General features: G+C 47.2%; 1 protein-coding gene across 3 annotated transcripts in view; it reads left to right on the forward strand.

The window, feature by feature from the left end:
• Window positions 1–27,928, forward strand: part of Pknox2 (PBX/knotted 1 homeobox 2) — a 254,067-nt gene that overhangs the window by 18,677 nt on the left and 207,462 nt on the right. The window contains exon 1 of one of the 3 annotated variants that reach the window (XM_013511208.1): window positions 3,646–3,667. The exons of the other annotated variants lie outside the window; for them this stretch is intronic. The gene's annotated coding sequence lies outside the window, so the exon portion shown is untranslated. Of the gene's footprint in view, window positions 1–3,645; window positions 3,668–27,928 lie in introns of those variants that run through there. 3 annotated transcript variants of the gene reach the window in all.

Genomic DNA, 27,928 nt, shown 5'->3' on the forward strand with positions numbered 1-27,928 from the left:
TTGCCGCAAACTTTTCATCATCCCAGACAGACACTCTGCACTTACTAAGCAATAACTTCACATTGCACTTTCTCCTCAGCCCCTGCTAGCTTCTAATCTGCTTTCTTTCTCTATGAATTTGACTATTCTAGATACTTCGTATCAGTGGAATCACATTGTATTTTTCTGTTTGTATTTGGCTGGTTTATTGAGCATGATGTTTTTAAAATTCATCTGCATTTTAGCGAGTATCAGAATTCCAGTCCTTTTTCATGGATGAGTAATATTCCATTCATGTATACACCATGTTTTATTTATCTATTTATGTGTTGATAAACACTCAGATTCCTTCCACATTTTGGTTATCATTAATAACGCTGCAATGAACACTGGTGTGCAAGTGTGTCTTTGAGTCCATGTTTTCTTTTCTTTTTCTTTTTTTCTTTTTTTGGTATATACCTAGGGGTAGAAATGCTGGTTCATTTTCTTGGTAATTCTGTTTAACTTTTTAAGGAACTACCAAACTGTTTTCCATAGCAGCCATATCATTTTACATTCCTACCAGTAGCAGAGAGGGTTCTAATTTTTCCACATCTTGACCAGTATTGTTATTTTTTGTTTTTTGATTATAGCGCTCTAGTAGAAACAGAGCAGTATCTCCTTGTGATTTTGATTTGCTTTTCTTTAATGACTAACAATGTTGCATATCTTCTCATGTGCTTATCTTCTTTAAAGAAATGCCTATTCAAATCTTATGGACACTTTTAAATTGGGTTATTTGACTATTTGTTGTTGACTTGCATGAGTTATTTATATATGTTTGATATTAAGCCCCTATCAAATACATGATTTGCAAATATTTTCTCCCATTCTCTAGGTTGTCTTCATTTTCTTGATAATGAGCTTTGTAACACAGAAGTTTTTAATTTTTATGAAGCCTGATTTATATAGTTTTATTTTGTTGCTTATGAGTTTCGTGAGATATATAAAAATTGTTGCCAAATCCAAGGTCACAGATATTTTCTTTTATATCATTCTCTAAGAATTTTATGCTTTTTGTGCTTGCTTTGGCATCTCATACGCTAAAACAATTTTATGCTTTCAATTCTTGTATTTATGTTGTTGATCCATTTCGAATTAAACTTTGTGTGTGGTGTGAAGTAGGGGTCTAAGGTCATTAGTTTTTTGTTGGTTTGTTTGTTTTCCAGTACCGGGAATCAAACTCACAACCTTGCACTTGCCAGGCAGGCACTGTGCCACTGAGCTAAATCCCCAGCCCCCTAAGTTCATTCTTTTATGGAAATCCAATTGCCCCAGTGCCGTTTACTGACAAGGCTATTCTTGTTGCACTGAATAGATTTCTCAAAAACAAAAACAAATTCTCAAAACCAAAGCAAATTGACCATAGATGTATTCCATGAGTCTATATGTCCATCTATGTCAGTAGTGCCCTATTTTGAGTACCATATAGATTTTTGGTACATTTTGAAGTTGGGAAGTTAAGATTTCCAATTTTGTTCTTCTTCAAGATTTTTTTGCCTATTTAAGTCCCCTTACAATTTTATTTGAATTTGATGATTGGCCTTTCACTTTCTGAAAAAAAGGACTGTTGAGACTTTGACTTTGTAGATTGCTTTGAATGGTACTGACATCATAACTATATTAAACCTTCCTATCCATGAACATGGGAAATCTTTCCTATTATTTAAGTCTTCTTTAATTTCAGCAATGTTTTCTAGTTTTCAGTATACAAGTCTTTCATCTTCTTGGTTAAATTTATTCCTAGGTATTTTATTCTTGTAGTTGCTGTTGTAAATAGAAGTGCTTCCTTAATTTTCTTTTCATGTTATTTCTTGCTGATGTATAGGAACACAACCGATTTTTGTGTGATCTTAAATCCTACAACTTTGCTGAATTTCTTTATTAATTTTAATAGCTTTCTTGTGAGTTAGATTTTCTTTATATAGGACCATGTCATCTACAAATAGAAATAGTTTTGTTTTATCCTTCCCATCCTATTTGAATGTCTTTTATTTCTTTTTCCTGCCTAATTGCTCTGGCAAGAACTTCCCACCAGTGTTAAATAGCAGTGGTAAAAGTGGGCATCTTGTCTTATTCCTTAACTTAAGAAACTTTCATTCTCTCCCCATTGAGTATGGTGTTAATTGTCCACTGCACTTTCAATGATTGGCCACTCCTAGGGGCTGGGTTGGGTGGGGATGGGAACACTCATCTGCTTTTATTACCCAGCAAATAGGTTTCTTCTGACAGAATCATATTTGTAGTATTGTTCAGAAAAAGATCCTCTAATTAGAAAATATCAATTTCATGGCAGCACTAATCACACTGTTAAAATGTCAGATGAACTAAACCCCAGTCATTTGTTAAGCTCCTACTATGTTGAGGCACTTTTATTACCTCATTTGCTTCAACAGTAGCCCTTGGAAGCAGATTTTTTTTGTTGTTATCAACATCCCCCACTTTAGAGATGAGAAAATGAATGCTAAGAGGGGGAAGTGATTCACACAACTGGTAAGTGTCCCTAAGAGTTACACTATAAACTGTAAGTTTCCTGATTTGTAAGTTGGCTTCTCTGACCAGTAATTCTCAAAGGGAGGAACAGAGGACAGCCTTTCTTTGTCACTGGATGGAGTTCTGCGGAAGGCTTTATCAAAGACATTGCCATCCTTCAGACCTTTCTGACAGATCTGATCACTTCTGGAGCCACTGGCCCCCATCGGAGAGCCACTACTGCAAAGGCCCAGAGTGACTGACCACAACCCTCAGGAACATGCAGTGGTAAGAAGGCTGAGCACCACTGCAAACCACAGCCTCTTCTTTATTGCCTGATGTTGGCATTGCCAAGTCAGCTGCAGAGACTTGTGGAATTGGCTGTGCAAGAAGGTTCCAGGAGGGATCTCTTCCTGAGGATGAGCAGCACATGCTTGGCAATGTAAAGCGAGACTGTTGGACATGGCAACTTTTGTCCTTGCCCCAAGCCCCTGTACTCTTAGCTCTGCAGTAATCAACACTCTAAGAGATTAGCTTTATCAAGTAACTGCAGCCGCAGACACCTGGATAATTCATAGCCAATGGTTAGTTTCTGCCTCAAATTTCTGGGTCACTGGAGTTGTGTAGGATCCTATTCTAGACTTTGTTATGAGACCCAACTAGCGGACTACAGCTCTCCAACTCCTTTTTTTTTTTTTTTTAGAAAAGTGTAAGCATGATCCAGGAACAGAGCCTTAAATGAAGAGGGCAGCAGCCTGCATAAAAGTTCTTAGACTTTCTGAGTCCTTGTGATCCTCAGAGTGGCAGGACACTATAGAAGTTGCTACAGGGGTCTGATTGGAAAACTTCTGTACACAGAAGTCCAACAGTTCTGGGTGGGGTAAAGCTGCATTTTTCCTCTTTTGATTTTTTTCAGGTTGATTTTTCTCTTTCACTTGGCCCCATTTTTTTTCACTGATCAGACTCCAGTGTCTAGATGAATGTAATCCCTTTTCTCCCTTCGTGCTCAGACAGGGTTTGTTATTTCTTCAGTGGGTGCTGGCCATTGCAGTGCCACGTTCCTGTTTTCCATTCACGTTAGAGACATCACCTCACGATGAGACTTCCCTGGGCTGCAGATGGCCACGAGGACAGACTCACTAAGAAGTACCTTTATTGGAATTCAGAGCACACACAGGTAAACAAACAACACTGAGGGGAAAGAAGTGGCCTGGTCCCCAGCTCCCCCAACAATCTATCCTCTTTAGATTAAACTTGGCAGGTCTGTGTTGGCTTGATTCAGTTTAACAAATACCCACACAATAATTTAGGTAAGATGCAGCTATCTTCAAAGAAATCAGAATTTGCTTGCCCACTCCATGGAAGCAAACACTTCTCACCCATTCTTTCCTCGGCTGCTCTGTCACTTCTTTCTGTCATCCTTATATTTTTTCTGTCTTTCAGGCTGGACATCATGGAGCCCCCTTCCCCTTCCTCTGCTTCATCCTTGTGATGATGTAGTAACTATCCATCCCTGTTTGCTCAGGACAGCCCTGGTTTAAGTCTGTCGTCCCAGGGTGGTTGCTAATAGCTCCTTTTCCCTCTCAAAAGTGTTCAAGTTCAGGCAACAGATTAAATGACAGCTGATCTTTAACCTATCAGAGTCCGAGGCTGCCCTCTGTCCGTGCCTGGCAGTGCCACTGCATCCCACTGCCACCACCCTAGTTCAGGCATCTTCACTTCCTGCTGGATTGCTGCAATTACCTTCTCTCTGGTGTCCTTACTTGTGTGTCTCATTTCTAATCCATTCTGCAAATCATTGGTTCTTCCAAAATATAGCCCTTTGCTGTTCACTTCACTGGAACCTTTGTACTTGTGGGATGCGATGTAAACATCTTACTCTGGCATCTTACTTATGGACAGTGTTCACTCTTCTGGTTCCTCAGCATGAAACCTCATTTCCACTCCAATTGGTCAATGCACTGTTCCCTGACCCTATCCTGCAATGGCCATTTGGGAACATCTGCACAACAGGTGCACGGACCTAGGCCATCCCCAGGCTTACGTCCTTCAAGCCCAGTATCAATTCCCTTGGAACCACCCTGTTCTATGACCAGCCCAACCCTCAGTACTCTCTTTCCTCTGAACTCCTCGGCCTCGAGCAATTATTGTCTGCACAATTCATTTGGTATCTAATCATGTACTGCCTCATGACTTTTCATATATTGCTATCTTGAACCAGGGCTGAAAGGATTTGCTGCAATTTCACTTCTGTTCTCACATGCCTGTAGCCCCAGTAAAAAGCACAGGATCCTTGAGGATAGTAGCTGCTGTGTCTTTTACATCTGTCTATTCCTTAGGGCACCAAGTGCCCACTAGGTATCAAATAAACACTTACAAGGTCTTCATTTAGAAATCTCAGACTGAAAAGGCCCTTCCAGTCACTTAGCTCACGCTCTTATTTTGCAGAAGAGGAAACAAAGAAACCAAGAGATCTGTTCTGAGATCTAGCGAATTTGAATGACGTTGCCAGGCCTCCAGGCAGAGCTTGTCATCCTCAGCCCAGGTACTTTCCAGACACAAAGCTACCACCTGTGTGTTGGTTTTGTTCTGTGAGTGAGTTGCATCCATTTTCAAAGATGCGCAGGAGTTTAGAAAGTGGAAGAAAAGAAGACGAGAACACCAGGAATGCAGTACGGTCTCAGCCAAGCCAGGAGGTAGAAACGTGCCTGGCAAACTTCTGGGGGAGACAGCAGTTAGATGAAGATAATTGTAAGAGAGCTATCGGGGGGCAGGCTTGAGTGAAATAGTTGTCCCAGAGCAGCTACCTGCCAGCACTTTAGGTGGAAGTCCCTTCTCTGGACTCCACTGTTCAGAAGCTGTGGGGTGGGGTGGCACAGAGAGTAGGGTGGCCAGCTCAGGCCCAGGAGAGGGCGTGGGAAATGCCGGCCTCAGAAGTGGCTGGGTCACATTTGCTTTGGGCTGTAATGAAACCCGACTTCAGTGGTATTGAAAAGCACCACCAGTAACGCTGTTATATATAGCTTTCAACTTTAATAAGGTGTTGCAAAAACCAGGAAAATACATATAACGGAAAACACATTGCACTGGAAGCTTGATCTCAAATCCCTTTCTACTGCTCCTGTGCGGTGCTTCGTGCTGTCGGTAGAGCTGTAGAACACAATGGAAAGTGGGTAATTGTGCATTATATGGCTTTTGTTTTCCATTATGAGTTATCGACATCGGAAAAGAGAGTGGGATTATGTGGCAAAGGAGGGCACCCGGAGGCGCTGGGAGCAGGAGGCTGAAGGCGGGAAGAAGGCAGGCGTGGCAGTGTGGGAATCCGGCTGCAGCTATCCCAATGGGCTTCTCTGAATCTTGGTTTTTCTATCCAGGAACCTGAGAAATTCACACAGCAATCTGGCACAAAGAGGCTCTGACTTATCATGGGGGTTGGCCGGGGACTCTGGGGTCCCAGCGCTGGGGTACAAGCAGGGAGGGCTGTGCACTCTTTCCCAGGTGCGGTGGCTGAGGAATGCGTCTGAAGCCACCTCGAGTGAGATAAGGACAAATTCAGTCAGGAAGCAGACGCTGGAGTCATTTCACAGGAAAGCCTGGCCAGTGTCCATCTCGTGTGCTGCTGGAGGAAGAGAGAGGGGTGCGTAAGCGAGGTCCTTTAGTCTGACGCCGGGGACCCTGGCAGAAGCTGGGCCTGGGGAGTGTGGAGACTGGCTAAAGTGCCCTTTGCCTAGGGCAACTTGTTCTTACCGAGTAATAATGACAATAAAATAATAATAGCTCCGCTTTATTGAGTGCTGCGTGGCAGGTGTTTTGGGTAGGTTTTCTTGACGCTTACAAGAGCCCTGTTAGGGGGCGTTCACCCATTTTCTGGATAGGGGGATGCAGGTCAAGTGGGGGACTTTCTGCCTTATCCGCAAAGTCTCCAGCCTGTCTGTGTTTCCAAGGGCCACAGGGAGACAAAGACACACAGCGAACACAGAAGCTGAGGCCAGCCAGGCAGACGAGGTTTGGTCTTACGCGTTTAGAGGAAGAAAGCAGCAGGAGCCGGTAGGAAAGTAGCTGTGAGCGGTTGGTGCGCCCAGGGCTGTGTGCATGAGGTAGCTCAAGGGCAGTCCTGGGGTCATCTTGGCCAGGCCCTGGCCTCCACACAGGTGAGCCACTTGTTGAGGTGGGACCTTCAGGGTAACTTAGCCGTGTGGCACTGCGGGGTCTGACATTGGGTTTGAGGGACAGCCTGTCTCTCTAGATAGATTACATTTGGTTTGCTCAGAAGGCATTTATGGCTTTATAAAGCTCTTAAATTGGCTCTTTCCCCCCCTCAAAACATTTCTTCAAGCTTACAAGGCCAGTTTTAGAATAGCAATTACCAGCTCCAATATCCCCCAGCAAACTCATGCTGTGCTGTTGTATATAAACTGCTTGGGACATTTGTAATGCTGCCACACGGCTATCTGCAGGCGGAAAGCCCCCATCAGCCCTGTCTCTGCCGAGGAATGCTGCAGAGGCCCTTTCTCAGCCCTAATTTATGGGCCACATAAAACTCTGTGAAGTTGCCCTGCATCTTTCTGAGGCAAAGTTGAGGTTTTTTACTGTTTCAAGCTGCTAATTTTTTCCATTTAAAGCCAGCCTTCTGTCCGTGCCAGTGTGCATGTGTGCATACAAGTTGGCCACTTTAATTTATGTGCCTCCTTCTCTCTGTAATGCTTGTAACTTACAAATGTGTGCATAACATACTGCCAGTTCCTCCTGATTCTAAGAGGCTTGGCTGCTTTGTCCTGTGGCTGCGATAACCCTGCAGCTCCACTCCTCAAGCCCAGGGAGGTAGCGCCAGCACAGAGAGGCACAGGGGCCTGGAAGCCATGTGGACTGAGACCTAGTGTCCTCACCCATAAGACAAAGGGCTTAACAAGAGGCGGCACTGTGGGGAACAAAGTATAGGCGGTTCAGAGCAGGAGATTAGGGATTAGGCCCAAAATGGAGCACATTCCACATGAGCTACTCCTTGGGCAAGCCGTGTAAGCTTTCTATACCTCAATTTCCCCATTTGCAGGATAGGTGTAAGAATATAAATCTCCACTGGGGTGTTGTGAGTTTCAAGTATGTTAGTAACCGTGAAAGCCCTTTATAAGCTAAGGCAATATCCAAGGACTGGTTGCAAGCTATTCCAAGCTCTCAACTACTGCCAGGGCCCTGAAGGAGGGGGAACGGCCAAGAGCAACGTGATGTCTCAGGGCTTTCCAAAGTCAAATCTAAATGCCTCTGCATGAGCCCTGCCTCCCTGGTCTCTGCTGAGCATTGAGTGCAGAGCTGTTGTGTAATGCAGGGTAGACGGGCGGGAGTCAGAGCTCTGCACTAGCTCCTGCTTTCCCACCAGGGTCTTCTGGGCTCAGCGATTTCTGATCCTTTGATGAAAGCGTGTTGGTACCCCCTTCCTCACCTCGGGCCAGCTCCCACCTCTACCCTTTCTCAGGGGCAGTAACCCTCTCCTGGTCTCTGCTGAGGCTTCTTATCTGTAGATAACACAGGCCAGTCTTTTCAGGGTCTCCTGAGAACCTAGATGTTCAGAGGGTTGTGGGGGCTTCACAGACAGGAGGTTTGTAGCTCCTAGGCCCACCTCGGTCCCCCCAGGAGGGTCCTTACCACACAGCATCACAACTTGCCCCTCTTGACTCCCAGGTTGGGATTACACTGGCTGACAGAGGGGATATTCAGCTCCTCATGGGGTCTTTTTTTGGAGGGGAGGTCCCTCAGAATAGAAGACTCCTGATCCCACTCTTTTTTGGTGTTCCTGAGATCTTGTCTTTCCTCATTAGCTGCTTGCTGCTAGGATGTTCCTACTTGGACATTTTGCCAGTAATGCAAAACTCCAGGAGTTTAAAACAGACTCATTCAACACATTTTTAGTGAAGGGAAAGATGCTGTCATTTATTGAACATCTACAACATGCCAGCCAACTGTTAAAGTGCATTGTATTCTCCTGATAATTAAATTCTCAACACAAAACCTACCAGTCATAACCCCTAGCATGTATTTAGCACTTATTATGCACCAGACACTCTTTTGAGCTCCTTTTGTGAATTCCACCCTCATCATGCTTGTGGTGGATGGACAACTGGTGGTCAATTGGTGGACAACTGGTGGTCAACTTATAACACCCAGCTGAATTGAATCAGCGTGGTGCTGGGAGGCCCACCTGAGGATTGTTGCCGGCAGCATATGAGGCAGAACTGGAGAAGTTGAGAGGCTGTTAAGGAAGCTGTTGAGAGGCTGCTGGGAGCTGGTAGAAGCTGTTGGGAGCTGTTAGAAGCTATAAGGAGCTGTTGGTTCTCTTGGAGGATCTTGTCGTGCTAGTTTTCCTGATGAACTCAGCTAGTCTCATCGTCTGAGGAGCTCAAGACCTTGTTGTCACTGAGAATGGCTGTGGTTCACTTTGGGAAGCTCTGGTCCTCACTTTGAGCATCAATTCCTGGCTCTGGAGGGGAAGATGGTGCACTGCTCAGTCTAGTGGAGAAACTTGTTGTGTTGGCTTTCCTGATGGGAACACAGCTGTCCTCATCATTGGAGGAGCTCAGGACCTCACTGTTGCTGAGGGTGGCTGTGGTACTTTTCAGGGGAGCTCTGGTTCTTACTTTGAGCATTGCTTCCTGGCTCCAGTGCAGATCCCTCAGTCTGCTAGCAGAGATCCTTTATCCCACTGGCACAGACTTTCTAGCTTCCACCACTGACCCTTGGGCCTTCCCAGCACAGATCTGTGAAACAGACCTGCATGAGATACTGTTATGGGCTCTGGGCGTCCAGTTGGACTCATGGGAGGCATTGTTATGAGCTTTAGGTCCCCAGCTGGGCTGATGCAGGGCATTATCATGGGATCCAGGCCCTCAGCTGGATTCTTTGGTCTTTAGTGTGTGGATAGATTTCCTGCATTCCCTTTTGTATATGATTCTTTGGGTGACTATTATGAATAATCTTATAAAATATGTGTCCTGTATTATATTGTTTCTCCTTGCAAAACCCCAAACCACAACAATGCTCCTGTAGATGACTGAACTGAGGCATGGAGAGGCTAAGGCACTTGTCTAATATCACACAGCTAGGAATTTGGGGAGATGTGCCTAGCACCCTGTGAGTTTGGGTGAGTCTGAACTCTTAATTACCACAAGGAAACATTCCCTGTTCAAGAAAGGTTTCCATCGTTACCCTGTTTTAATTTTACCCTGCCTAAATTTACAGTCAGATGTAAATCAGAATGTTCAGATGGTTTGCCCAGTGACACACAACCAGAAAGAGACAGAGGTTGGAAAGTCCAAGGTCAAGGAGTCCAGGTCTTGCAAGTTGTCTACTTGCTGCTTTATCTCATCGTGGAAAGTGAAGGGTGACAGAGCATGCTCAGAAGAGTGAAAAGGAAGAAAAACTCATCCTTTGATCAGAAGCCCACCCTTGTAATAATGGCATTAATTTAGTCGTGCTGTGACCCAATCACCACTTACAGGTCCCGTCTCCCAAGATTCATGCACTGGGCAGTAAATTTCCAACACATGAACCCTGGGAAACACATCTGAACAGTAGCAGGTGGCGAGATCCGGGTTAGGTTAGAGAGAATGGAAAGGAAAAGAGGTTTCAGACCTGTTCTGAAGAACTAATAGCATACCAAATAGGAGAAGTCCAGCCTGAGACCCAGTGGATTGACACACTGTTCATGAAAACATGGTGGGTTCTTGTGGGTAAGGGTCTTACTTCTACAGTGCTGAGTCCATGATGCTATGGAAACGCCCAGTGGAGGAGCCCAACCAGCAGCTGGTGATTGGCACCTGATACTTCCTCCAGCCTCCAAAACTGATTCTGGGTATGTCAGGGTTCTCAAAGTGTCTGGGTCATGGCCTCTTTGAGAATCTGATAGCATATCTTCCAAAAAAAATATCTCAGGAGCACAATTTCTTGACAGTGTCCCAGATGTGGGGGATTCTAAAATGAGGGCTCCAGGTGCAGAAGGCTGGGTCTACTCTTTGTCCTGGCTCAGACCTTTCAGGCTCCATTACTGCTTGGGCAGAACCCTGGGCCTGTTTGGGAAGCTGGAGAGCCGCATTCTGCATGGCTCATCTCTGTCTCTGGGTATTAGGATCTGAACCAGGATACTGGGAGGAGAGACTTTTCTGTCCAAAGCAACAGGACAGGTGGGATTTCCTCTTGGTCTCCGAGCCCAGAGGAGGACCTGCAGGTTCATTTTCCCTGAATCTGTGTCCTGTGAATGTTCCATCTCTGGCCCTGAGGCACGCCCATTGTTTCTCTGGGTCACTTAGTCTCCTGAGTGCCAGCTGTGTGTCAGAGGCCAGCTGGGCATTGAGCTGGCTCTATGTGTCCCACCCCTGAACCCTATCTCAGAGTTTCCCTACAATTCCCATGAAGTCAGGGTCAGGTCTTTCCAATCCTTGAGTGGAGATCTCTCTTTCTGAACCCTTTTGACTGGGAACCCGGATGAACCAGTTCTCCTGTCTTGCAACTGCCTCACAGAAAGGCTCTGCCCCTGGCCTTCCTTGGAGTCTTCAGCTAGGCCTTTGCTGTGAGGGTCTCATGCTAGTGCCTGCCTCACAACACTGGCTTTGCCTCAGACCCTTCCATGCTCCACATAGAGGTGAAACGGCATAGGCCATGACTTTGGCAGCCCAGCAGCAGGAGTTACCTGGGAGTTCTCAAGGAGAGGGCACACGTCCTCGGGTGTCCTGGGTTGCGGATATCTGTGCACAGACCTTGTGGGACTCCTGAAATGGTGTTGCAGTGATCACAGGCTGGGTCACCTTCACCTTCCCTCCATGCAGCTCTTCACATAGATGGATAGGTAGGTGCTATCTCTGTGGGCTACTCAGCTGGAGGGTTGTGACCTGGAGGCCCCTAGGACATCTGGCTGTTACTTCCCACAAACCATATTCCAGGAGAGAAGCAAGAATGGACGAGGCCAGCCTGCTCTCCTCCCTGCTCACCTTAGTTCCGGCCTCTCTGTCAGCCCCATCTCAGTGCAGCAGCAGGACTCACCAAGTTGCTGAAGACGATAATCCGGGCACCATCCTTGACTTTGGCCCTTCCCTCATTTCCATGTGCCCCCATTTAGGTTCTGTCACTTTGAACTATGATATCAGGTAAGTCTTGGCCCTGACCATGCTTTTCCACTCCTGTGCTGCCCTGCTGAGCCCCAGCCTCTCTCATCCTTTGCGTGGCCTACTGAAATGCCTCTGGTTTACCGGCTTCCCCTCTTCTCTTGAGCTCTTCTCTATACTGAAGACAGAACATCTTTCGTTCCCCACATTCCTCCTTCATTGAAGCTATCACAGGTTACAGTCACATATTTGTGTGATTTGGAGTTTAATGTCTGGCTTGCCCATTAGTCATGCCCTAGGTGACCAAGGTCAAAGTCTGGATTGACTGGCCCTGTATCTCCAATGCTCTTGATAAAGCTCTAATGAGCAAATGAATGAATGACCCAGGCAGGGCCCTTATTTGCTTGCTTTCTCTTGCCTGTCTTCCAAAAGAGACCCCGTCTCGAATGTGTGTCCCTCATGGGCAGGAGTCTCTCTTTCATATATGGATGTCCTCCTAGAGTCCAGGACACCAGCCCATCCAGGGACTCTGTAAGGGTTTGTTGATTAAATTGAGTCTTTGAAACAGAGGGCTTCACTGGGCTCCCTTAATCCAGACCACTGTCCTTGGTTACAACCCAGGTCATTCCTCATGCGCTCCCCTGCTTACTGGTATTCCAGGGCCCTGGTCTGTCTGAACCTCTCCTGACCTGAGATCTTACACTGGAGGGAAAATCTGATTGCAGCTTGATTATGTCCCCGATACCCCCAGAGGAGGAAGTGAGGTCTTTAACTATCTTTTTATAGTTCAGTTTGGGATGTGGAGGAGGTACCTCAGGGCACCTGGCTGATGCACCTTCCTGACTACACAAAGTTTTTGGCCCAGTGAGCTCTTGGGAACCTCTGTGCCCTGTGGGGCTACACCCTATACATCTGAACTCTTTCCCAGATATGATTGGGATAAAGGAAAAAGCAGATTGCCCCTAAAAAAGTCCTAGGAATAGCCAGGAGATATGGAAAATGTTCATCAGGAATGGCTGCAGAAGAGAGGGCAAACCCTGGGGTGGAGGTTAGAAAGGCAGCTTAGGAAGACGCCTTGGTGCCATGTGACCTGCTGTCTCTGTCCCTCTGAGTTGCAGTTTCCACCTGTGAAAGTGAGGTTGTGCCACCTGTGTGGCTGCCAAGCTGAGGCCTGTGAATCTGACAGATTCCCTGGGAGGAGGAAGTACGACAGCTGCAAAATGGTCATTTTTCATCTTATACCGTCAGCAAAGCCCCAGACTTAGTCTCTTCCCCTGTCCCCTGTTATTAATGGCCCATGAGGACCACATTCCTGCACCTCGCCTCTTTACAGCTTTCCTTGCCGAGCTGGGCCGTGGACACTCCAGGCTCCCTTTCAGTGTCTCCTGCTGTGTAGGCATTTCCCCCTCTAACCAGCTACACCAGCCCAAGCCCAGCGTTGGGACAGAGTGTGCTTTGGGGGTGGTGGGTTCGGCTGGGGGTTGGGGGGTCGCAAGCTGCCTTGTGGCTGCTCTGCAGGGTCTGGCAGAGCCCCAGCCTCTGGCTGTGACATATAGCCCCCTTCATGAAACCAGACAGAATTAAGCCTTTTGTTTCCTGTTTGCTAGGCCAGCTTAAAGAAAACACAGAGGGTCCGTAGGGCTGGGGCTCGCAACAAGACGGCCTTTGTATTCATTTAATTAATCAGTTAGCGGAGGGAAAGAGCAGAGGGAAGTTCATGTTATAAATACATGTTTTTCTTTAGCTGCCTCCCCCCAAGACAGGGCCTGAATGGCATCCCCGAGTGAGCCCCCTCAAATCGCCCTAGACATGCTGGGGGCTGGGGCAGGCCGGGCTGCAGCTGTGACCCTTCTTGCCCCCAACTCCCTGAAGGGGTATTAGTCCTGATATCTGTGGTCCTGGGAGGTGTTAAATGCCGAACGGGTAGAAGGGTTGCTGCTAGCCTCTGGACCCCATTTCTGAGCCTCACTTTTCCCCTCCAACCCTGCCTCCTCCTACACCCTGTGTGGATAAGGACGTGCACTGTCATGTGCAGAAGTATCTGGCCCCCTTGAGGCCTGAGCAGTCTGCAGGTGCATCATGGATACGGAAGTCCATACCTGGGAGAGTGGTCCTAGCTCTCTCCCTGCTTACCCACGCAGACTGCACAGGCGGGGACTGGAGCGGGCACCAAGAGGTGGGAGCAGAGTGTGCTCAGCCACTCTCAGGGGACACCAAGCCCTCCACTGCTCTCCATCCCTTCCACTTGAGACTTTGGGAGCACAGCGGGAGAGAAATGAGATCATGCTCTTAGGGCCCTGGGCAGGGGGTGTGGGTAGGCACTGGGGGAGCAAGTCTTCTGGGACAGGTGTCCCTGTCCCCACTTCTGTGTCCGTGGCGCTTCTTTAAAATAAAGCTTCCTTTAATGATGTTATTGAAACAAAACTGTTTTCATTGTTTTTTTCTTTTCAGAGATAGGCAATTCCTGCACCCCATTCTCCCACCCCCTCTCCACTCCCAGCTGCCAGGTGTTTTTGGTGTTAAAAAACTCTTTCATTATGAGGTAAAATATTTTCGGTCCCTAAATATATGGCTCTCGTAATGGAATTTCACTGTGGTAAGTTTTTCCTTATGTGCTCTTCATTTCAAGTCCTAGTTGGAATGCTCTGGTGTCAGGTAACTATCGGTCTAGGCCTTGTGAATTTACTACGTAGAAAATTCTTGGACCTGGCCAAAAAGGTCCTCGCCTCTGGCCTCTAAATATTTATTTAACTCCTCAGGCTGTCAGGCCAACTGCAGGTGGCTTGAGGTCCCCACTTCTTCCCACATCTATCTCCCTGCCTTTTTGGCTCTTTAGGGAAACAGGAAGACAATAGAGTCCAGGATGCTGACAGAACTTCTAGAATGTTCTTTGTGGACTGGACAGCAAGGCCCACAGTTTCAAACTGCAAACCCCAATTCCCTCACTGCAGGCATCTTTGGGAACATGGTGAAACCAGGTTGAGGCTTTCACTAGTAACCAGTAAAATGCCCACAATAATGCCTGCTGTGGGTTCAATTTAACTTACTATGGCTGGCTAGCTTGTGTCTGTGAATGCCCAGTGCCCTGAACAATGAACAAAACTCCACAATTTCCTTGTCATCTCCTGGTGATCTTGTACTACTACTTTTCTTCCCAACCTTCATTTCTTTTTTGTCTTTTTTTTTTTTTTGACACAGGGTCTTGCTCTGCAGTTCAAGCTGTCCTTGAGCTCACTTTGTAGCCCAGGCTGTCTTGAACTTGCAGTGATCCTCCTGCCTCAGCCTCCCGAGTGCTGGGATTACAGGCGTGAGCCACCATGCCCGGCTAACCTTCATTTCTTAAAATCCATGTTTCACCTTTACATCTGAGTAGGGAGAAGTGCAGCCCTCTTGTGTTCCTTTGCCCAGTGGGTGGCTCATAAGTTCTGAGGGAAAGAAAATCCATGTTACCTTGTGCTTGGGGATCTTGGTATTGCCTTTTGTCAGAGATCACAGAGGAGAGGATGGCAGGGAGAGCAGTCAGATCCTGGAGAGTACATTTCCTTTTCAGAACCATTTGAATCCTACAGACCTTGGAGTAGCTGGGTGGGAAGAAGCCTACTCCTTTCTGAGGAGAGGAATAGCTCTTGGCATGTGGTTGTGGGGTAGGTATGGCCCTGGTTTCCATACCAGAGTTGAATCTCCAGGGTAGAAAAGGCCATTAAAGCCATGTTTCTCAACCTTAATGTACAAACAACTTACCTGGGGGATCTTGTTAAAATGCAGATTCTAACCCAGTAGGTCCGCATGGGAGAGATTCTGTGTTTTTAATAGGCTTCTGGGGAGGTGCATGCTACTGGCCTGTGGGCCACACTGTGGGATTCACACATGACTAGTAGATGTGTGGATGATGTGTTACTCCATGAGAAGGCACTGGACTGCGGCCCAAGTGACCCTGAATTTTAGTCATAGGTTGACCAACTCATCTCAGTTTGCCTGAGACTTTCCCTATCAATGGAGGTTCCTGTAAAGGTTTATTGCTCTAACTCCAGATCTCCCTTTCTTAAAGGTGGATGTCTCAAAGGTAAACACCTGTCTATTCCTGGACCTTTCCTGTCAGCTCTCTTCCATTTTGATTCTAACTTGACCTCCCTCCAGGCTGAAACAATGCAAGTTTTGTTTTCTAGCAAATTTCCACAGGCCTTTTTGCCCCTTTGCTGAGTCCTTCTCTCCACTTGGAATACTCTGTGCAGGCCTGACTGGATCTCTTTTTTACACCTGGCCATGAGCCCCTGGGGTACTCCTGTGCTTGGTGCCTAGCATAGGCTGTCTGGCGTGATGGGCTATCATGTATAATAACAGCAACAATAAGAATATTAGACACGTTTTTAGTGCTGTAGATTGAATCTAGGACCTTGCACATAGTAGGCAGTCAATCTCTCACTGAGCTATAACCCTAGCACACTACACACCTTTTATACAAGAAATGTGTTTCCAGGCCTAGACTGTCCCTCTGGGGCCCAGGAACCATGCTTAATCTTTCCTGAATCCTCTGGAGTGTCTTGCACATAGTGGTTGTTAATCCTTGGAAGGTAGCAGCTTGTCCTGTGTGCGTCCCTATTCCCAGAACTCAGCATAGTGCAGGACGCTGAGTCTGTTGGTTATCTGTTAACTACACATTCACCATGTGTTACTTCCAACAAGGAGGGAGTTAGAAGATGCTCCGTACATATTACTATATTTTGAAGTCTGAGGACTTGACCTTTTTTTTTTTTTTTTTTTAATAAAAGCTGTGGTTGGATGTGGAATCTCTTTCCAGGAAGACTTGGAGGGAAACTGTTGGGAGGCCCAGTCTGAACACAGGCTCAGATGGGCTCTCTGCTCTGCTGTGGTCTTTGTGCCCCTCAGCCTGGGCAGGTGGCTTCTACATGGAGCACAGTGAGTGATATTTTTGGCTTTTAGGCATACTTTGTGACTCTGCTTCTGAATTCAAAATTATAACTATATTTTATTACATCCAAGTAAAAATTCACTTCAGAGCCATCGAATGATTTTCTTGCTCAAACAGAGGATGGGTAGGATGAGCAGAGACTAAGTTATGCCCCTTTGCACCCCAAATACTTTCCTCCTCTAAGTTCCTATGTTAAATCTGGAGCTCTTCCCTCTTCTCCCATCCTACACCCTCTGTCAAACACATCACTACAGCCCCATCTCGGCTCCCCACACTGCATGAAATTGAATCATCAGACATTTATCAGGTACTTAAGATGTACAAGGCACTTGAGATAAAAATACAGTTGACACCTAACCGTCTTCAAGGAGTTTATCTTTTAATAGGGAGGCAGTCTGTGAAAAGAAAAGTAATGTATAAAAGTTAAATAATAACTTTTAATGATAAATATGAAGATTACAATGCAGGAGATATCACACAATGGAGCAAGATTAATTAATTACTAAATGAACGGCACAGATACCTTGCGTTGGGGGAATTCCAGGAAGAGATGGTTGTGCACTGGGATAATCTAGAATGACTGTGGGCCTTGGAGGTGCGGGGGGAGGCGGGGGGGCTCCCTGAAGGGGAGGAGCTCAGCATAGCGCCATGCATATTAATGAAGCACCTGCTGTGTTCCAGGCACAGTGACACATTCTACAGTGCAGAATCCCCACCCTTTAGGAGTCTGCAGTCTAGAAGGACAACTAAGAAGGAAACTTCAAGGACAGGGGCTATGCATGTACCACAAAGGTGTATTTAGCTCAGGCTGATGACCATTGAGGAGGTTGGGAGGAACTATGTCTTGTGGCTTCCAAGTTGACTTGGTTAGAAAGTAATTAGACCAAAATGTAGGGATAGGGGTGTTATGCAGAGGTTATCTTGCACAAAGGCGCTTTTGCGTGTCCCAGGTGGTGGTTTGTGAAAGGTAAACATGCCAGGATTCTGGAGCAAAAGGCACAGTCCAGGATTAATGGGAGATGAGTAGAGAAGGCAGGGCCAGGTTATAGATCCTTGAACTTCATGCTAAGGAGCTCAAAGCTCTCATACAGCTAATGCGGAGCCCTTGAAGAGCTGGTAGAAAATAGCAGCTGGGAAGCAGGCTCTGGAGCCAGGTGCCCTGCTCTGCAACTTGCTACCCATGTAAACTCAGACAAATGACTTACTCACTTGGTAAAAAGGGGAGAAATAACAATATTTACCTTACTGAGGTGTTGCGAGGACTGAGTGAGCCAGCTAGCAGAATGAAGTACTGAGAACAGTCTTAGAGCAAGGAGAGTGCTCAAGAAACTGTAGCCATTGTTCATATGAAGGGATTTGGGGCTGGTGAAGGACTGGGACAGAATGCGTTTTAGAAAGATCACATTGACAGTACTGAGAAGGTGCATTCGCACGGGTAAGGCCAGATGCAGGAAGCCAGTAGCAACGTGCTGCAATATCACAGAAAAGAACTGGTGGGGACCCTGGGCTGAGGCCGTGGGGCTCAAAGGGTAGAGAGAGAGAGTAGATGGATCAGGAGAACAGGCCGAAAGGCAAACTCTGCAGGTGATGGTGGGTGGGGAGTGGGGGCCAAGCTGGAGGTGGGAGGGTAAGGGTAAAAAAGAGTCTCCCAGGAGACTCCAAGATTTTACTTTGTAAGCCGTGTGGACGATGCTTCAGAAACTCTGATAGAAATACAGGATGAAAGAGAGATCTTCCTGGGGGCGGGTCCTCTCTCCCTCTCTCCTTTCCTCCCTCCCTTCCTTCCACATTTAGTTCCAGTGTCTGTGGGACACATAGTTGGAGATGTCAGGAAGTTGAATCTGCACACTGGATAGCATGGCTGGAGATGGACACACGGGAGCTATTAGCACACGGTAGGGGTAGAAACCATAAAGGTGAATGAACCCCCCAAGGGAGAGCGTGTGCAGTGGGCAAGGGCAGAATGAGGAACACACATTTAAAGATGGAAATGGGGAACTCAAAGAGACACAGAGAAGGCAAGAGAGTCAGTTTGGAAGAGAGTCTGGGAAGAGTGCCGTCCCTGAGCCAAAGGAGCAGAGTGCTTGGTGACTGAGCAGAGATCACAGGGTCAGCTGTAACAAGAGCAAAATGTCCAGTAAGAGGAGGGCTGAAGCGTACCCTCTGTCCTTGTCAGTAGGAAAGCTGCTGGCACTCTAGGGAGAGGGGTTTAGTGGCGGGTCTGGATTGGAGAGGAGTGAGGGTGAATGGGCAGTGAGGAAGAGATGGGAACAAACCTGCGTGGGCCGTGGTTGCTGTCAGCCTGGCTTTGCCAAAGCACTCCCAGATGGGAGGAGATGAGCTAGCTGCCGACAGTTAGTGAGCACAGCTTACCTGTGGTACTTGGATTGGGAACCACTGGAGAGACTTTATTTACTCATTCAATTTTTTTATTTATTAAAAATATTTATTGGGCTGGGAGTGTGGCTCAGTGGTAGAGCACTTGTCTGTCATCCACTAGGGTCTGTGTTTGATCCCCAGCATCACAAAAAAATAAATAAATAAGTAAATATTTATTTATTGCCTAACAACTATGGATTTTTTTTTTCCCCAGACACCGAACCGAACTCAAGGCCTCATGCTTGCCAGGCAGGCGCTGTGCCGCTGAGCTAAATCCCCAACCCCAACTATGGATTTTTTAATTATTTATTTATTTTGATTTTTTTGAGACAGAGTCTTGCTACATAGTTCAGGCTGGCCCTGAACTCACTATGTAGCCCAGGCTGGCCTTGAACTTGTGGCAATCCTCCTGCCTCAGCCTCTCGAGTGCTAGGATTACAGGTGTGCACCACCACACCTGGCTTAACTGTGGATTTAAAAATATACAAGATGTAATTCAGTAATGAACATGTCCAATAGAAGAGATAGGACAAGGATATAAGTAGCTAAAGTGTATAGGTGAAAAGTATCACATGCGATGAGTTTGGACAAAGAAACATTACCTCTACATGGGGTGACCAGGGAATATATCATAGGTGAGGCAATTCTTGAGCTAGGCTTGAAGGAGGAGTACAGTTCTAACACGCATCCGTGGCAGATAGCATTTCAACAGAGTTGGCATAGGCAGAAGTCCCAAGGTGGGTAAGTAGGGATCATCATCCAGGAACATGAAATACTTCTATTTATTTAGACTATGAGTAGCACAGGAGTAGACTGAAATTGAGACTGGACATTAAGGATTGTAGTCATGTCATGGAGGGTATCCATGTCAGACTTAGGAATTTTCACTTTATTCTGTAGATCATGAGAAACCACCGAAAGTTTCTGACATTGGGCTTAGCAAGAGAAGATTTTGCCTTAGAAAAATCTTGTTGACACTAATATGTAGGGTAGATCAGTGTAGAGAGGAGTGAGTTGGGAGACTATTGTGGTTAGGAGTGAAAAGTCATAAAAAAAAAAAAAAAGAAAAGAAAAGTCATGAAGACTTTAACAAGCACATTTGTGGCAGAGAAGGGGAAAGAGAACCCAAGAGACACGTAGGAGTTGGGCTCCTTAGGATTTAATAAGTGCCTGTGTGGAAATCCACTGCACCTTGGTTAGCTGGGGGCCAAGGGAAGAGGGGGAAGTGGGGTGTTGAGTGATGGAGAAATCAACAAGACTGCAAGCATTGTATATCTTAGATGGTTGAAATAGATGTGGCACAGTTTACAGAAATAGTAGACCGGAAGATGAGCAGATTGAGAGAGGACAAAGAGGGTGAAGTGTTGCATTCTTTGAACATGTTAAGGAGAGCTGTGACAGAGCGAGGGCTGTTGGGCGGGTGAACAGGAGTGTTAGGCACCTGAAGAGCAGTGTCCCTGGGAGCTGTGGAGTCAGCAGCGAGGTTGCAGAGGGCAGGGAGAGCATGAGAAGCGAGGAAGTGGTGGTTGTGAGCATAATTCTCTCTCAAAGGTCTGGTGGTGAAAGTGAAGGAAAATGAGAGGGATACAACCCAGAGGCCAAAGTAAATTGTTTGAAAATTTAAAATTCTGTACCCTTAGATTATAATTTATGAAGTACTTCAAGTCTGTTAGCTGGTCTTCATAACATTTAAGGGAGTTTATGGCAGGAGCCATTATACCCACTTTACAGATGAAGACACCAAGGCTCGAAGTACACAGAGTTGCAGGTGTTGCAGCTGGGATTCTACCTTCTGAGCTGGTGCTGTTTCCCATCTCTATAGTGCCTATGGGCCTGCAGAGACTTTGTATGTTGTAGATCAACGTGGGTAGCCTGAGTAGAAGGAGACTGAAGATGTGCACACGCGCGCGCGCACACACACACACACACACACACACAGACAAACACACACACACAGTCACAATTACTAGGTACCATAGGATGAAGGGTCAGGTCACAAATGGGGTCAGCCATGAGACAAATGGGGGAGTTCTGCTTTTGAGGTGGGAGGGAAGGAGAGGGAGTTTAAAGATACAGCACATTGAAGATGGGATGAAGGAAACTAGCAAAACTCAGAAGACAGAGAATGAAGGGACAGTGGAGACACTCAGCTGAAAAAAAGTAGGAAAGAAAAGAGCAACATGCCAACAAAAAGTGATAAATGGCAGCGAGCTGGAGGCAGGAGAAGGCAGAGAGTGAACTATGGTTCCCTATACCTCCAGACAAAAGACACAGGTCAGAATCATCCTTGTTGTGGATAAATGAATGAACAAGGGAGCAAAAGGGCCCCTCTGCCAATGCCTTGAAAATAGTAATCTTGAAGGTGGGAGGGAGCTGCATCCTACGCACCCTCAGGTCCACCCTCGGATCATTCTTTACCCTTTCTTTCACCACCACTTAGTTTCTTTCTGGGCCATTACTGCTCTTATTTGGCCCCAGAAAAAGAACCAGACCAGCAGCTTCTCAGAGCCAGAGGGGGTCCATCATGGTTACAGACCAGCATTATAGATGAAGCAATATGGTAGTAGGGGTCTGGGAGGGATAGTCCGTGGACAGGGGGAGTGGACCCTGGATGGGTCACCCCTCTGGACACAGGAGGATGGAGATATGTGGTAAAGGTTCTACCAGACCCTGGCCAGAGATTAAAGGGATGGCTCTTGTATAGAAGAATCCAACAGAGGCAATTGTTCCTTCCAAATCCTTTGATCTGGGACTCCTTGGAGGACACATCCCAGGAGCCCTGTGGAACTTCTCAGTAACTTATTGCCTGAATTTTGCTCTTTGTGTCAGAGGGAGGGAGTTTGGCTAAAACCAAAGCCTCATTGACTGGAATTCCAGGAATCTGCCCTCTTTGCTTTGGGGAGGTCATCTTGTCCTTGAGGCAAGGAGACCATGTTGTTGTTGTTCTGAGGCCAGAGTTTGCATTCAGGGCACAAGAAGGTAATGGTGCCTCACAGGCTCCTGCTTCTCCTTCTGGAAGCATGTCGACTCAGACTTGTGTGTCTCTGTGGGCATCGCGCTGTCATGTGGTGCAAGCACAGCGAGCCCTCCTGTCACCACCTGCGGGGAGGTGTGCAGGAAGGGCTCTCTCCCAGAGAGCACCCTGCTCTTTGGCTCAAGAGTTTTCAGGACTCTAGCTGTGGCTGTAGCCCACCTAGGGTGATCAGCTGTTCCTGTTTGCCTCGGATGGAGGGGTTGCTTGGGCCAGGGGGATTTAGTGCTGAGACCCAGGAAGTCACAGACAAACCAGAATGATTTGGTCAATCCAACTGTTCCTATTCTTGACTTCCAGAAAAGCAGAGGTTAGGGTCTCCAAATTCTAGTTAGGCACAGCCTGAGTTTTCTTCTGGGATGACACAGTTTATACTCAGGTAAAAGGATAAGCTGCAATGTGGTACCATTGTGTTGTCTAGAAATAGCCAAACCCACTATCACTCCAAAGATGTGCAAACTTGGGTGAGTTAATTTGTATTTCTGAGCATCAGTTTCCTTACCTGTAAGATAGGAATAGTAATACCAACCTCATGCAGTAGTGGTGAGAAACAAATGAAACCGTGCTCCTCAGCCAGGTGCCTGGCCCCATGCAAGGCACAGGGAGGGTACAGTCAGTGGTATTCTCCCCATTCCTCCCTCTCTTTCTGCCTTGTACTGCACTGATACCCATTCAGCTGATGAAGAAGCTGAAGAGCAGTTGACTTTGGGTTAAATTGCCAGAGTCAGAGACCAGGAATAGTCCTCCAGTTCATGACTGCATTATCTACTTTGGAGTAGACAAGGTTTCTCTCTCTGAAATGTTTCCTGAATGAAAAAGGAAAGGAAGCATTTTATTTGTGTGTTTATTCATGCATTCCATAAATACTTGCTGAGTGCTTACTATGTGTCAGGTGCTGGAGATACAACTGTCAACCAAACCCTAAGTATTCAGCCCCTCATGAGGCTTACATCCTGGTAAAAGAGACACATAGTGAAAATCTATGTAATAGAATGCCAGGTAGTAACAATTGCTGGGGAGGGGAAACAGAGCGGGTTAAAGCGGTTGAGAGTGTCTGGCTGTGTGCGTGTTATCCTATCAGGAGGTGGGTAGGGAAGGCCTCTCTGAGAGGCCAGCGATGACTTGGTGTCTGGAAGAAAGCAGTTTGGGTTTTCTGGGCCTCTTGCTTCTTCTGCAGCTCCCAGCTCAGGCAGGCCCAGCTGCCCCCGGGGGGAGTCAGCCGCTAAGGAGAGACACCCAGTCCCTGGCTTGGGCTGAGGGAGTAGGTGGAAAGGCAGCTGTTTTATCAGCTGTCCTTCCTCAGCACTGACCCCTCTGCTGGTCTGAGCTTTGGTGATGAGGGAGGAAGTCAAGATAATCTGTACTGAGGGTCAGATTGCAGATGAAAATGACATAACTAAGCTGCCCTGCCCTACTTGGAGACACTTACATGTGGGGACAAGTCATGGTATATTCAATTTCCTGTATGGCTCTGTTTCTTTAGCATTGTCTTTTCCTTTAAGAAAAAAGAAAAAACACCCCTGTTTGGATTGCATGCTAAATGATTTATGAGCATTATTCTCCGTTAGTTCTACCTGTAGGAGCTCCAACCCTCGCAATCCTATTCATGTTGATTAAGTACATTTGAAAGCAAGAGGAGACTGTCTGAAATTGCTTCACAATACAGGCTCATGGCTTCCCAGGACCCAGGAGAGATTCTTCATCCTCCCTTTGAAAGAGCTCATTTGCAGCTGGTTAAGCAGGAGATCGGCTTGAAGGCCCAGAACCAGTCTTGTGTGTGCCGAAGCCCACAAGGGGAGAGAGCCTTTTTCCTGGAGCTGGCGACCATGGATTTGAGATCCTGGAATCTGAGCAGGGCATCCTCCAAGATTCATCTTCCTGGTCCTTTTGCTCCCCTCCTTATCCTGGTGGTTTTGCCCCTGGCTTGACCATGGCAGATCAGCACTACTGAGGAGTGTCAGTGGGAGTTCAGCTTCCTCAGAGACCACTCAGCATTGTGCAGGAAGAGAGGAGAGAGGGAAGGGACATCACTGCCTGCCTTTATGTGCCCCAAAGCTAAAGGACATATAGTGCTATATGGACACATATAGCTCTATATGGACACATATAGCTAGTGTGTGTGGTGAAGAAGCACAATTGACATAGCCCGTTCCCAAGCTGAAAGTCCTTTCTGCTGCTTCTATAGTTGGGACAAACCCAGTGGGCTCCCCTGTTCCTCCTTATCCTTATGCATTTCTATATGGTAGAGCTTTTATAGGTATATGGATAATTAAGGTTTCTAGACCTAAAGCTTGGTGCAACATAGTCAAGAAAGTAGACTTCCATAGATTACATTTGACTTGCTGCAAGGTAATCTGGAAAGCAAATGCCAATGCTTTTCTCCTGTACCCAGGGTTCCCTCTCTCTAATCTACAGGTCAAAGATGAAATACAGTTTTCCTTAGACTCCTAGACTAGCATCAAATGCATGAAGTTGTCTTCTTGTTCCTACCTTTTTGCCCCAAACATGCCCTTCCAAGACGCCTTCAGCTTCTAGTCTTTAAAATCCAGGCTCTAAAGTTTTACTCTCCCCATCTTCAGAAGCAGTCATCCCTTGTGGCTTCCCATGGTGTATGAGCCCCAGGCTTCTTCACACTGTCACCCTTCCCTGCCCTTTTCAGGGTACTTGGAGCACATGTCTGCATAGACATCTGGCATCAGGCATTACTTGGCTTCAGTGGCACATTTTTCCTTACCGGTTGGGTAACAAAAAGTCACTTGTACCTCCTCATCTGTTAAATGGGAGTCAGAACATTTGAGGAAGAACAAATGAAAAATGCCTTGTAAACTACGTATTTGTCTCCTCACAATAAAGATAAGCTCTTAAATATAAGCATTGACCTTCCTACTGTCTGGCTACATGCAACCCTGGGTAAAGGTGAGAGGGCACACTCCAAGGAAAAAGTCTGAAACCATTTGTCTGGCAACATAGAGACAGGGCTGCTTGTGCCAGCTTAACCTCAGTCCTTGTAGCAGGAGGAGTACAGGGGAAGGGCAGGGGACTGCTTGTCCACTATGTACCAGACACACTTTTGGCTTTTTGAGGCTGTTGTATTACTTCACCGTACCCACTGGGGATATTGTTATCCCCATTTGTGCAGATAACCAGAATGAGACCCGAAGAAGTCAAGTCACTTGGCCAGGGCCACCAAGCTAGCAGGTTGTAGGATGGAGAATCAAACCCAGCTCTGCCTGGCACCATTGTCCATGTGGTGCCATCCTGCATCAGAATTCACTTCCTGGAGGACAGCTTCCAGGAGGAGCTGGAATCTCATCAGAGTGGCCTCCACATGCTGCCCGCCCTGAAGGCCACCAACCCCTTGAACCTGTCTTTTTACTGCTGATGGTGTGTTCCACAGAGCAGCCTGTCTTCTGATTTTCTCTCGCACTCCTTCAGTGCACGACGCGTGAATTAGTGCTGTTTGCCAAGCCGAAGTGAAAATCTCTGAACTGTGCACTGGGGAGAGCAGCTGGTCCTAAAAAGGGCAGCAAACTTGTTCGTCAGACACAGGCTTTATCTTCCTCAAGTTCTGCGTAGGTTGGCCCTGCCTCTGTGCAAGTTGAGCCACGCTCCAGGAGCAGCCTTGTAGGACTACCTCCTGCTGTCTGAGCCCCTAGTGACTGTCCCCACTGCCGTGGACCACAGCTCTGCCCGACGGATGGTGGCCTTGTGTTTTGGCTTCCCCGCTCCCTGCCTGCACTCAGACCTGGACTCTTCCCCCGCTTTGCCCCCTCGCTGCTCCCTACCATGTTCTCTCCTCCCTACCCTGGTGTGGAAGGTTTTCAGCCCCACCAAAGCTTCTGTCCGCTTCTAGGATCCCCTCTCTCCAGAGAGGCTCAGAGGGCCTTTTGAGTGGGGCAGTGGGCTGCCTATGGGCCTGGAAAGAGAGATAAAGGCGGGAGACCCCCCAGGGCCACAGAGTCAGGGGCTCTGTATCTGGTGACTTCTGCATGCAAGCTCCAACAAAGAGAAATCTGTGGTGGGAGAGCCTCTGCTAAGGAAATAAAATCTCCATGAAAACAAACTTTTGTTGGAAGCCTTCTCCTCTTGTTTTGGCAGTTGCTCAGTCCTGGGAGGGGAAGGCCCTGTCTTCCGGAGGAGGGAGCCGGCCCTCAGACTGTCCAAATATCAGCTCGCACCGTGAGGACTGTTTTTCTCCCTCCAGGAAGCCGGATTTGGGAGGCAGAGCAGTAATCACTGGTTTTCTAATCAAGGCTATACAAAGTAAAGGAAAAGCTGGGGGCTGTGAGTTAGGTGAGGGCTACTCTGTGGGACTCAGCTGATCTTGACATCCCCTTGAGTCTTGCTTTTGTCACCTGTGAAATGGATACAACTTTCCCCTAAGTTATCCAGCCAGAAATGTAGGGGCCGATAAGGGGACTGCTATTTCCCATTCCCCTGTAACTGATGGAAGCCAGAGGGTGGAGGCAAAGGATCTTTGGAGGCATCATAAAGCCCCAGGATCCTTGGGCGCTAATTTTGTTTTCCTCTTCCCGGGGTTGGGTGGTACATACCACATGCAATTGTTTAGTTTCTGCATCTTGTTTTACTAACTTCAAAGCAGCTTAAAGGGGGCTTTTCGGGTCAGTCTTTGCTGCTAACTTGAATGGACCAACTGTGTTGCCTCCCGCTAGACTGACTGGAGGACACCGGGTTCAAACAAGGTTTAAAGAATGCAGAAAATGAAGCTTTCCCCTGCTGCAGGGTTGTTTTTATATTAAATAAGAGAATATTTTTTCTCCCTTCAGCCCAGGGAAAGAGTAAGAATTCGTCTTGGATCCAGGCCCCAAAGATTGTGTCTGTTTGCCCTGCTTGGGGAGAAAAGTCTTTGATTCTGGCTGTCATTTAACAGAGCTCAGAGGACTTGGAGCAACAGGTGGCCAAGAAGGGGACAGAGCTGGGAAGAGAAAGATGAGCTGTGCTTTCAGTCAGTCTGCTTCTGACAGGCTGTACGACCTTGGACAAGAGCGCCCCTCTCTGATTGATGCTGTTTCTCTTCCCATAGGTGGTGTGAGGTGGGATAATCCTCCACAGGATGGGGAGAGATCAACTAGAGGGCAATCCTGGTCAGTAGAAGCGGCCTCAGAGACCTGGCTGGGGGGTGGAAAGGCTAGAAACCAAGCTTTCTCCCGAGTCCCCATCCTTTATCCCTTCCCTGCTGGGTTGCCAGGACTGCGGTTATTTCTCTTCTTCCAGAGATTGCTTGTATGAGGTGTTTGTTCCCCGGTGCTCAGGTGTCTGTGAGAGCTGACACAGAGACAGAAAGCCTCTGCCAGAGCTCTCTTCTCCCAGAGAGGCCAAAGTGCAGCTGGACCAGGAAGCCCTGTCCAGGGAAGGCTGTCGGAACTAGTAAGTAGCTTCCTCCCTCCCGCCTTCTCTCCACTGTCCCTTTGGCAGTCCTCCTGGGTCAGTCACAGGCTAATAACAAAGATGATGCCACTGGTGTCACATGGATGGCCTGAACTGCCTGAAACAGGGGCACTGTTGGAGGCGAGTTAATAGGTGAGGTCTCCCACTGCTGCCCACATGCAGAGTTCACATGGGGCATGTGCAGGCTTGGCTGGCCAGGCAGTGCAAGAGGCAGGAGGCCAGTCTGTGCTAGTTCTCCTGCACTCCTCCTTTCAACATACACACTTGTGAACACATGCATACACACACAGTCATACACACTCATGTACATGGATGCAGAACCATGTACATGCAAATACACATAAGCACACACATACAAGTAAAATGCGGGCACGCACGGCCATGGAGTCACACACACAGGCGTGTGCACACACACACCCTCAAACAAGACACTGGTGATATGAAAGAAACCTTTTCCTTCTTTTTATTTCCTTTCCTTTTTGTTTTTTCTTTATTCCTTTTTTTTTCAGTACTGAGGATTAACTCAGGGCTTCATGGATGCAAAGCTCATGCTCCACCACTAAACTACGCCTCTAGCCCCAAGCAAAACCTTTTTAAGAG

The sequence above is a fragment of the Chinchilla lanigera genome, unplaced genomic scaffold (genome assembly GCF_000276665.1).
Source record: "Chinchilla lanigera isolate Chin_1 unplaced genomic scaffold, ChiLan1.0 scaffold00011, whole genome shotgun sequence".
In the NCBI taxonomy this organism is placed as follows: Eukaryota; Metazoa; Chordata; class Mammalia; order Rodentia; family Chinchillidae; genus Chinchilla; species Chinchilla lanigera.